Source organism: Balaenoptera acutorostrata, chromosome 13 (genome assembly GCF_949987535.1).
Source record: "Balaenoptera acutorostrata chromosome 13, mBalAcu1.1, whole genome shotgun sequence".
In the NCBI taxonomy this organism is placed as follows: domain Eukaryota; kingdom Metazoa; phylum Chordata; class Mammalia; order Artiodactyla; family Balaenopteridae; genus Balaenoptera; species Balaenoptera acutorostrata.
The window spans coordinates 91,391,834-91,404,774 of record NC_080076.1 but is presented as its reverse complement, the minus strand read 5'-3'; positions in this window follow the sequence as shown (position 1 = coordinate 91,404,774).

Here is a 12,941-nt window from a genome sequence, read left to right as displayed (position 1 = left end):
GTTGTGAAGCCAGTGTGGAATCTGACAGCAATAGCTCAAATGAGGCAATACACCAGCTGTTCATACCCACATTCTTGATTATTCTGCCAAATAGGTTTATTTTGAAGTCCCTTAAAAGCATCAATACATCACAAGGACATACATTCTCTATTTCTCATGTATCATCTCTTCAGAAAACCAAATGCTTATTAATTGTTCACTTTGCCTTTCTTGATTAAAAAAAAAAGATTTTTCTTTTTAATCCTACAGGCAGAACATAAAAGCTATGTGTTCAGCATTGAAGTGGATTATTCAGCATCCTGTTTGAGCAGCCTTATTTTGAAATGATGGGCTTCTAATCATTTCAACTGTTCAGCTCAACAATTGTCTACCAGGCAGTGAGGAAACAAACAGGACAGGGATATAACCACTGCCCTCTGGGCACTGACAGTCAATACCACTCAAGTTCTTCACTCTAAGCACCAGAAGCCACTTGGGATAATTTAAGCAGAAAAGGGGTTTACTAAAAGGATATTGGCAAATCCACAGAGACAGAAAGGAGAATGGTGGTTGCCAGGGGCTGGAGGAGTGGAGAATGGAGAGTCATTGCTTAATAGGTATAGAGTTTTGCAAGATGAAAAGAGTTCGGGAGATGGATGGTGGTGATAGCTGCATGACAATGTGAATGTACTTAATGCCACTGAGTGGTTTAGATGGTATATGTTATTTGTATCTTACCCCAGTTTTTAAAAAAGGATATTGACAGCAACTAGAATTTCTAGGACAGCCAAAGCATGAGGCTTAGAGGTCCATGGGCAGGGGCACAGTGTAGGTTCCATTGCGGAGCTGAAGCCATCACTAGGCATGGATGCTGCAGTGTGTCCTGATGATATCATCACCAGTACTGCCTCTGGAGGCTGGATCCTACTGCTGCCCCGTCCCTATCTGTCAGTGTGGATTGCATGCGATCTCTCCTTCTCTGCAACACTAGCAGCAGATCCCAAATCTCTGGCGGATGTCCCTGATTGTCAGAGCCTGGGTCACATGCCTGCAGGAGAGTCTGGGGACACGTGTATCTGCCATTGTTGGCATCCATGGTGGGAGGTGGGCTCTTGCTGCATCAAGTGGGGTATTCCTCAGACCTCAGCCAGGGGTTCTGATGATGCAGGGTAACCATGTGATGATCCGTGCTATTCACCCCATGCTTTCACGTTCCTTCTTCTGCATGTGGTAGGAGGTACTTCTTCACTCCTTAGAGATCGAGAACAGCCATGTGACAGGCTTTCATCAATGAAGTGTGGAGAAACACATGAAACTTCCCACAGAGAGCGTTCAAATCAGGCTTGGTCCCCTGTGTTTTTCCTCTTTTTCTCTGCTTTAGAGACCCCTCTCCAACGCAGATGAGGGCTGCTCTACCAGGTTCTGGTATGGCTGTAGCCAACTCCCAATGGATTCGCAACAAGAATGAGACATAAACTCTTGTTTATGTCTGAGAATCGGGGCTTATTTGTTACTGCAGCATAACTTAGACCATCCTGACTGATACAGGAGCCCAAAGGAATCACAAATGAATAGTGTAAGCTTCCAGTGGTATAGAAAACTGCTAAAAAATAAGCTTTTCCTGGTAAAGAAATGTTAGTTGAGCAATGAGTCATTTCTACTTATTCCAAATGATTAATTCGGTGTCCAACATGAGTGTTAGCAGGAGCAGTAATAATAGCATTTTAATGACCCTCCTCCCCAATTTAGAATGCAGAAGATTTTGAAATTGTCAAACTGTTTTCAGTAAGAACTTGCTCCAAGTTCATGGAACGCAACTTGCCTGTCTGAACTGGGTGATAGTGTTGTCGGCTAGTCTGCTGGCAGTGACCTGGCTCTTACAGGTCAGGCCTTGTTTGCTCTTAGGGGAACCCTTTTAAAAGCAGATTATTGGCTTTAGGATTCATCATTAGGGTCCTGGGAAGGTTTACAGCATTTCCTCATTGACCCTCGAATGTGGCATATTTCCTATGCCCCCAGAGTCCTTATCTCAAGAGAGAAGGAGAAAAAGAAACAATGAGAGGATGGCAGGAGGGGTCCTTGACTGCCCGCTGGCTGTGGTCTGGCAGTGTGAGCTTGGAGGTGAAAGGGCAGCCTGCACCTGGACAGGAAATCTCTGTCTCACTTCCCATGGTCCGCTTCCAGGGTTGAATAAACTGGATGAAGGCACATTCCCACGAAGCCAGGCATACCGCTGTAGTCAGTTCTCCAAAAGTGACTGAGGTGCAGAATGTCAAAGCCGTGGAGAAAACGCTGTGTGATTATTATAACAACGATCTAGATACATGTACTAGTCCAATTTCACAGATGAGAAAACTGAGGCATAGAAATACTGTATAGATAACTCAAGAACATGTGGGTTAACATTAGAGCAGAATTTGGACCCAGGCTCTCTCTTTTAGGAATCTGCAGAAAATTGTGTGTGTGTGTGCACGTGTGTGTGTGTGTGTGTGTGTGTTACAAAATACTTATAGTTACCCGGACATGGTTGTCGCCCAGGCGTGTCTGTAACTCATCTACAACAACACTGCCATGAATATACTTTTGAATTCAAGGGACAAATTGATTGATGTTCAGACACATTGAGGTGAGAGATTCTAAAGTCTAATATGTCAGTTTGTCATCAAATTTTTCTTTCCACTATATTCACATTACATGACATTTACATTCATATATGTCTGGGTGAATGTAACAGCTTGACAAAAACAACACAGAACAATGTAATGTGATGCTCATTAAAATAACGACCTGAAGACGCAGGGTTTTTTTTGTTGCTGTTGTGCTTTTGTTATTGTTTTTTTTAATTGAAGTATAGTTGATTTACAATGCTGTGTATATATATATATTTTCATATTCTTTTCCATTGTGGTTTATCACAGGATATTGAATATAGTTCCCTGTGCTATATGGTAGGACCTTGTTGTTTATCCATCCTAAATGTAATAGTTTGCATCTGCTAATCCCAAACTCCCACTCCATCCCTCCCCAAACCCCCTCCACCTTGGCAACCACCAGTCTGTTCTCTATGTCTGTGAGTCTGTTTCTCTTTCATAGATAGGTTCATTTGTGTCATATTTTAGATTCTACATATAAGTGATATCATATGATATTTGTCTTTCTCTGTCTTAGTATGACAATCTCTAGTTGCATCTATGTTGCTGCAAATAGCATTATTTCATTCTTTTTTATGGCTGAGTAGTATTCCATTGTATATATGTACCACATCTTCTTTATCCATTCATCTGTCGATGGACATTTTGGTTGTTTCCATGTCTTGGCCATTGTCAATAGTGCTGCTATGAACATAGGGGTGCATGTATCTTCTTGAATTATAGTTTTGTCCAGATATATGCCCAGGAGTGGGATTGCTGGGTCATGTGGTAATTCTATGATTTTTGTGCTTTTTGTTCTTTTGGTTTTTTTACAGATAACAATATATGTAAAGTGCTGGGCAGTGTGGTATAGTGGTTAAGACCATGTAGCCTGGAACTGGCCGCCTGGGTTCACACCCCAGCCTTACCACTCATCAGCCATGTGTCCTCAGGCAAATAACTTACCCTCTCAGTGCCTCAATTTCTTTATCCACTGAATGGAAATGGTATCTACTGCATAGGGCTGTTCTAAGAGTTAAATGAGTTAATCCAAACCCACAATTCTTTCTTTGCCTAAATCCAAATAGAAACCCTACGTTTGGCAACAAGAACTAAGGCTCTCTACAGCCTTATTGATACTACACAGTGTGAACACACACAATGCCACAGTAGAGATATTACTGTTATTACAATATGCTACCCCAGTTTCAAAACATATCTAAGGAGTTTGGATAAGGGTCAAGGTACCATCAATGTCAAGCACAACCATATAGTGAATGCCACGGAAATGCTAGCTAGAGTGGGCTAGTGGAAAAATACAGAAATATAGGGAGCATCAAACTAGGTAGATTTTTTTTTATAAAACGTAACACAAGCACGTCAGCGTTCATCTTCCTGGCAGTGTGCTTCCTACCTCAGCCAAACACCGTGCAAGAATCAAAACTATTCCGTTTCAGTTTTCTCCAGGACAACGGAAAGGACAACAGGTGATGCTGGCTTTCACACTACTGCTAATCTGAGCGTTTGATTCTCTGACAGAGAATTTCCAGAAATGAAGTCCGAGCTCCCATGACTGACACACTGGGGTGGAGGCTTTGGACGCTGGGTGGAAATTCAAGGCACCGGGTCGAGCATAAGTCTCTGTTCCAATTATTCTAGGAAAATGAGCAGCCACGCTGGGTGGTGGTGTTTGGGAAACCCTAGCGACCGAGTTGCACCAAGTCCTGCAAGCTGACATCTTGCTGATGCAAAAAGTTTATCACTGGAGGAATATTATTTGGGTTTTTTTCAAAATAAAACTTTTAGACCATCTCATTGCCAAAAACGATGGTCTTACCTTGGTGGCTATAAACATCGGTAATTAGAAATCCTAAGTCTGAATATTTTAGGTTATTTTTTGGCTTGATAATGTTAGTAACATCACAAATCATCTTTATTGTTACCTTGGAATTCTTAAAGAATACAGCCAAAATTCAACCAGAAAATTATAGACACACACGTACACATAGATAGCATATGTTATTGACCTATACTATATATAATAATAGATTATTTAATAATATAATAATACTCTATTATCTATAGTATAGATTAATGTTACATACTATACCATGTAAAACCTATATTATATAGACTGTATAAACTGTACATATGATTTAAAATATTATAAATGAAAATAAGATTTAAATATACTTAAATTATGAAAAATTTAACTGATTAACAAAATGTAAGCGAGTAAAGACCAGTTAAATTGAAAACCTATCAGGCATCATTTCTACCCCTTTGTAAGACTCAGGACCCTGAGGATGAATCATGAACAAGAGGTATTTTTCATGCCAAAACCTAATTTAAATGCTTTGCATTACATTGGGCCTTCGCTGGTGGTGCAGTGGTTAAGAATCTGCCGGCCAATGCAGGGGACACAGACAGGTTTGAGCCCTGGTCCGGGAAGATCCCACATGCCACGGAGCAACTAAGCCCATGTGCCGCAACTACTGAGCCCGAGTGCCACAACTACTGAAGCCTGCGCACCTAGAGCCTGTGCTCTGCAACGAGAGAAGCCACCGCAATGAGAAGCCTGCGCACCGCAACGAAGAGTAGCCCCCGCTCGCTGCAACTAGAGACAAGCCCGCATGCAGCAACGAAGACCCAAAGCAGCCAAAAATAAATAAATAAAATTTTAAAAATGCTTTCCATTACACTAGCCCTATAAACATTTCTTTTAAAATAGTCATATGCACATGCATAAAATCCAATTTAGCTAGTTTCTCTTCCTGCACATCCTAAAATATTCACACCCAACCTCTATCTCCAGAGAAAGACACAGAAAGGAGAAAAGATCAGGAGTGGGGGAAATCTTACTTTTTACCTTAAAAATGTTTGATTTGATTTCTTTTAATAGAGATGTGTGTACTGCTTTACACGCCACACACACCCATTGAAAAAGAAACAAACCTGTTTTATAATTTACCTTCTCTGTCACCTTCCAGAGGTGTGTGAGTTTAAGCGGATGCAACATCCTTTTATAATAAAGATGCCGTGCGCCGGCTTGGGATAAGGTGGAAGTAAGACGTGTCACATTTTAGAAGAGAATGCACGCAAGTAGGGCATTAGTAAAAATCTTTGGTACTGAGCATTTCAAAGTTGAGACCCCAGTGGGTGGGGCAAAAATAAATCAAGCCCTCCTACGGTGGGAATGTACTGGGATTCTCGTCTCTCAAATCTGACCCTATTTTTTTCTCTCTGAATTGTCAGTTGCTTCAGGAGTCGTCTGATAGATGCCTCCTTTTCTTACTTCTAAGAATTTTGAGCTGGGAATGTGTTTGAAAACACTTCAGAAAAAGAGTGGAAAACACAGTGTCTCCTTTGAAATGTATTCCTTTGTTAAATCCCCCTCCCAAGAGGACAGAGTCCCCGAACACCTGAGGGCAGCCAGATTCTTTTCACTCTCACCAATGACCTCACAGGCTCCCAGCGGCTACAGCAAAGGGGTCTCATCCCAACTCAGCTATTTATAACAAAGTTGTGCAAGGAAAGAAAACAGCAGTTCATTTCATCCTTAATTGGGCATCTTTAGGAAGGAGACGCTGGGCATTTTTTTCTAGACAACTGAATTTCAAAGAATTATATATATTGCCCCCAAGTAGATAGAAAAAGTCTTTTCTTGAGAAAGCATCTCCACATGAAAAAAAATGTATTTCCAGAAATGTATCTGGATATTTTGTTTTAGATTACGTCCCTAAATAACCTCATTGCTAATGATTTTAACAATGGTTTAAAAACAATAATGGAGACTTAAAATGATATTTGCTCCGTTATATAAGCTCTCAGGCTGTTTTAGCTTGGCAGAAACAGAAAGACAAGGGGCCTGATTTTTTTCTCCAAGATTTCATTATGAAATGTTTCAAACAGGTAGAATAATGGGAAGAATTGTAGAGCGGACACCCAGTGCCTACATCCTAGATGCTACAATTAACATTAAGGCTCGGTCTGCAAAATCCACAATCTCCCTGTCTTTCCACGTCTCTATTTATCCATCGATCCATCTCTATTTTTTGATGGCAAGAACCTAATCTGAGCTGTCAGCTGCTCTCTGCCAGGGAGAGGATTTAAGGACATATCTCCTTCGAGCCTGTTTGGGGCAAGACATCCCAGGGGCTGGAAGAGTGCATTGCATTTCCCCAGCAGAAGTCCAGCCGCCCTCATGGGTTGGATAGTGTTCCCTGTCTTGACACTTGCCTTTTCATGGTAAGGTTCCTCCACCAAGCTCTGCACCCAGCTAACAACCGTATGGCATAGCTCTTTTCATCCAGCCAGAAATAAACCAGGCATCCCCTGGGTCAGACTGGGAAATACCTTGAGGAGCTCTAAGCTCAGTAAAAAGGAGGTCTTCTATGTACATATAACATACATCACGGGCACAAATCTCAAGGATTCAACTCAGTGAATTTTACATCTGTATGCTTTCATATAACCCCACCCAGTTCCAGACAGCAAATACTTCCAGCACCCAGAAGACTCCCTTGGGCCCCATCCCAGGCAGTAACCCCAACCCAACAAGGGGAATCACAAATCTGACTTCAAAAACCCTAGATTGCTTTTGCCTGTTCTCCAACTTCACATACATGGATTCAAACATGATTTACTTCTGTGTCTGGCCTCAACATTGGTGAATGTACCCATGTTGTTGTGTGTAGCTCATTCTTTCAAATAAGGAAATATTGAAGCATAAAATCAGTATAAGGAAGACTAGCAGAATTCTGATTCTTCCCATGTTGTCTATTTGGGTGCATTTTTTCCTTTTTCAATGTCAATTTTTTTTCTTTAAAAAATTTTTGCTTTTGCTGATGCCCTAAGCATGTGTTTCATCTGCCTTCAGAGAGGGGGACTTACTCCCAAAGCTCACTGCTTTCCAGAACAATTAACCACAAATATTTATTGAACATCAGTCAGATAATGGGTGTATCTTTGACTTTCCTGGCTCTTCATCTTTGTTCATGCCAGTCTCAACTGGGGTCTATCTCCCCAACAGGGGACTTTTGGCAATGTCTGGAGACATTTCTAGTTATTTCTGGACTAGAGGGGACGTTCTACTAGCATCTAGTGGGTAGAGATCAGGGATGCTGAGAACATCCTACCATACAAAGATAGCCCCCAAGGCAAAGCATCATGTGGTCCAAAATGTTAATAATGCATAAGTTGAGAAACCTGGGTTATACATTTTATCCATTTCAAATGCACATCTTTGAACATGATACCTGTCATGGTCTAGCTCAAGCTAGACTTCTGGTCCACCACTGAAAGCCTTCTCTGGAGCCAGTCGGTGGCTCTTAGCCCTTCCAATGGCAGAGACAATACAACCCTCACCCTTAGCCCAGCTGGGATGCTCATTACAGTCACCTGTGGGTTGTGACAGCTCTCTCTCTCTCTCCAGGTGGAAGACCAAGGCTCTGGTCCTTGCTACTCTGAGTGTGTTTGGAGGGGGAACATCACATCACTTTGTCAGAAATGCAGAATCTCACCCTCCCTGAAACACACGTCTCCTGAATCAGGATCCGCATTTTGCCAAGATCTCCAAGCGATTCATATGCACACCAAAGCATGCAGAACTCATCCTGAGATGATCCAGCCCCTGCCTCTCTCCAACCTCCTTGCCTCTTCTTTTCTTCTAGCTTGTTCCCAGCTTTACCTTCCTCACCTGGCTGGCTGACTTTCCTACCTTGCTGGCTCTACTTCCTCATCTGGCTGACCCCAGCTTCAGTATTACCTTCCCGGAAGTGGCGGCAGTATCACCTACCACCCCCCAGCTCATTACACCGCTCTATTTCTTTCATCACTTGTATCCCTACTTGAAATTATTGTTTTATTTATTTACATGTTTACTGTCTATCCTCACTCTCCTTCCCAGTTAGTGTGTAGCTTGCATGACACCAGAAATGTTGCATGTCTTATTTATTGTTATATTCCCAGAACCAAGAATAACATTGTGCATTATTTTCCGAATAAATGCTCCTGAACCTCTTTTTGACATTGATCAAATAATATCCTGAATTAGGGCTTGTACTTTTTCTTTTTACAGACCTCCTCTCTCCAACTAGATTTGGAGTCTTTTTTCATTGAAGTATAGTTGATTTATAACGTTTTAGGTGTACAGCAAAGTGATTCAGTTATATATGTATTCTTTTTCAGATTCTTTTCCATTATAGGTTATTACAAGATATTGAATATAGTTCCCTGTGCTTTACAGTAGGTCCTTGTTGTTAGATTTGGAGTCTTCAGAAACCATCTCTCTATTGATTTGCATTTCTCCTGAGTGCCTAGCCTAGAGGTTTCTTGTATATAGTAGGTGCACAATAAATAGCTATTTATGGTGAGCAAGGTTTTTTGACTCAGTTCATTTTCTAAATAGTGTATACATTTAACATCCGACATCCTATGATGAAGCAAAAAGTAAGTGCTATGAGCGGAAGCCACTCGTTACCACCAGTCGCGTTCAAATACTGGTCATCAGAGCTGCTCACCTAGCAGAACTAATAATTTTAGATTTCATTTCTATTTTTGACCCTTTCCACCAAGATAAGGATGGAAAGACCCTGACATTGTACGGGAGGAGGAAAACATCAAATGCCATAGAATTTCTCTAAATGGGACCAACATCTCCTGCCTTACGTGGTTAAGGAGCCAGGAAACTTCCAAGTCAATGCTGTGGACGTGAATATTGCGATGCGATCCAGGGCTTCCAGGACAGAGGTGTTTGGGCTTGCTAAGTGGGTGGGCAAGAAGGACTCAATTACCTCTTATTTCCTCTTGTTTTATCTTCAGCCTCTCAACAGAGCACGCAGGAAAACATTCTGGCTGTTCAGGAATCCCTTGCTTTGGATGATAAGACAGTTATGAGACTGTTGGATGTATTATAATGTCATTAGCCTCACTTGACAGGGAGGAAACCCGAGAATTTCACTGTGCCTCTTGCAGAGAGTCATCAAATTGAAGCCGAGAAGTGGGTCAGCCACAGAACAGACACCTATAGGATGCCCCATCTCTTCTTTAATTGCCTGACTCATGTCCTGTCCTATTTCCCACCGGGCACTCCAACCTCTCCTTGAATCACTGCTTAGAGGAAGCAAGGAAAAGAATTGGTACCTGAAGTCCAGAGGAGGAATCTCAAGGTTTTGGATCCAACTCTCTGCTCCATCGCTGATTATGTCTGAGCCTTAAACCCCAGTTTAAAAGCAGAAAGCCATATGGCCAATAAACCCCTGTCTATTATGCGCTATTCAAAACAAAAATGCTGGGGGTGGGAGGCTGAGGTATCAAACAGTGACCCAGCGTCCTGTCCATTCAAGGAACCCCTCCGGAGGGAGGGAAAGGGTGAGAAACTTTGTAAAAAACGGTTTTGGGTGGACGAAGGGAGGAATAAAGAGGCTTATAAAGGGAAGCTGAACTTTGGCGGCTAAGCGCTGGCGTGAGAAGCGCTCCCCCCTGCCGGGGAGTTGATGAATAAGCCTGGGTCTGGCTGGGGGACCGAGCCAACAGCCATCAAGGCGGGACTCAGCCATTCTAAACGCAAATGAGGGGGCCCTTTCCACCCAGGCCTAAAGGGGAAGGATTAGAAGAGGGAGTTCAAAGCTCTAAAATGGCTCGTTCGTGCTTTCTTTTTTTCGTCCCCCCCCCCCTCCAGCCCTTTATTTTGTAAAAGGACCAGAAATATGGTCGGTTATTTTCTCAAGTTATTGCTACAAAGAATTTCAAAATTAAAAGATAAGCACACTGAGGAAGCTTAGTAATTTTCATAAAAGAGGACTTAAAACAGATGTGACCTCTTTCACGGAAGCACGCTTGAAAAAATAGAAAAGCATTTTTAACATAGCAGGGGGAAATCACATGGCTTCGCGTCTGTCTCCAGAGTGTCACTGTGTGAATATCGGGCGGGTATGGAGAGATAGGAGTAATGCGCTAACTCCACTGCAAATGGCTGGGAAAAGCGCTTTCATCTTCCTAGCCCTGGGGTAGATTGACCCGTGTCTGTACACCAGACCTTTTGCTAACTAGATAATTTAATATTTTTTTTGAAATTGTTGAATAATCTGCCATTCAGAAGGTGTTGATGTCATACAAACCGCAGTCCAATCTGGAAGGAAAGCCAAGGTCTTGTCAACAGCTTAACCCTTTCCCTCCCCTTATCATGAGATGGATTTTTCCGTGTTTGCTCTTGGGCTGTTGGCACACAAGTTTGCTTCTAAAGGATCTCAGACTGTTGAAATGTGAATCATTTGGTGTTCGCCCTGATTCCTTCATTCACCAGCACCACTGTAGTTTTGTGTCAATTCTTACCAAACCATAGTTTTTCTTCTCCTTGTCTCTTACATAGCTGCTCTCAGTAATGCTGAAGGGAAACGGGAGGATTCATCTGTGATTTCATAAGAAGAGAAACCAAATGCAAGTAGACCGACGGTAGTGCTTCTAACCAGTCAAAGAGGAAAACATTTAAACATATTCAGAAATTACAAGCCCACCAAGTAATAGCGATTACTAGATCCTCTGCTGTCCTTTTGTAGGCAAAGAGTTGTATCCTGAACAACACAAACTGTTTCCCAAGTTATGGAAACCATTGGTGTTTTTGTTGTCACTGTTGTTACTTGAAGTGCTTTCTTTCTATTTTCGACCAAAATAACTTAGTGTTATATCTTTCCCCTTAGAAAGCAAGCAAATGCCTAACTCAGCGCCATAGCTCAATAAATATCTACTGATCTTTGTTGATTGGATGCTTTTCGAATTAGTCCATTTCCTCTTTTAATTTAGGAATTGAGCTATCCAAATCAATTTCTACCATGCCTTAAAATGAGAGATAACAGAATCTCTTAGGTCCATGGAAACTTTCCCCAATTACCTATTCTATTCACCTTTTCACTCAGACTTCACCTAAAGCCAATCTCAAGAAATGATAGTGACCACAGGAACTTAACCTTTCTTGGGATGGTTTCATTTTTGTTTTATGTGTGTTAATTTATTACTTGGGCATGTACATTTTTCTATCTTTTATTTTAACATTCAAGTAATTAACTTTAAATAGCTAATATGTGCACATTCAAATGGTACCAAGTATAAGGAAGTTTTCATTTCACCCCAGACCTGTAACTTTCTGCTTCCCCTGCCTTGAGGCTGCCCTCTTACCAGTTTCTTCTGGGCTTTTCCAGAGATCATCTCTGGCCATATATCTGTCTGTCTCTGTGATGTGTCCTTTAAAAAAGTACTCCAATAACATCATAGTATAAAGCTCATCTTCACCCTAGTATTGCTCTCGATATTTTTATTATGCATATTCTGAAATTTTAATTTCTGGAAATTGTCTCAAACATTTTAAAACATTACGTAGGTAGTAGAGGAATTAATGTTTGTAGCAAAAAATGTGAGCAAAATATACCCTGTAAAAACTCTAAGTCCTTCATCTCCCTCCCTCCTCCCACACCCACTTCCAAGTTTTCTTCCCAAGGGTAATGGCAGTTATTGCTCTGTTATCTGCCTCCATATTTGTTTCTATTTGCCTAGATCTGTGTAAATACATCCATATAGAGGTGCTGTCTGGGACTTCTGTTTTCTCATGTAACAATCTGCCCTGCGGGTCTTTCCTTAGGGGCCCGGGTGGACCTAACTCCATCTCGGAATCCTACTCAATGCCTCCCCCATACAACCCACATCCAACCATCAGAAAATTCTCTCAGTTTTGTCTTCAAAATATTTCTAGAGGGAATTCCCTGGTGGTCCAGTGGTTAAGACTCCACGCTTCCACTGCAGGGGGCGCGGGTTCCATCCCTGGTCGGGGAACTAAGATCCCACATGCTGCGCGGTATGGTCAAAAAAAAAAATTTCTAGAATTTGACTACTTCTTCACTGCTCCCACTCTGGCCTGAGCACCAACGATCTTTCACCTAAACTGTTGCTATAGGCTGCTGGTCATGACAACCAGACGCCATGCTTCACCACCACCCCCCCACACACCCCTTGCTCTGCTTTTGGATCTCTGGCAGCCATCTTGGGACCCCGATGAGAGTCAGTTTAAAAGGATAAACCATCATATAAAGGATGGCAGAGGGAGAGGTGGGAAAAGTTGGGGTTCCAACGGATATCTGATACCATTTTTTCCTTCAAATGTCTTGTTAAGTCATCTTGAATAGTCTTCTGTTACTTGTAGTTGAAGGCATCCTAATTGATATAAATTTTAAAAGTCATTATAAACTGTTGTATATTCCATATGCTAGAAAACTTGAATCTACACCCTCATGAGGAAATATGTGAAAGGAACTAAAAATCTGACCTAAAAATGTTTGACCT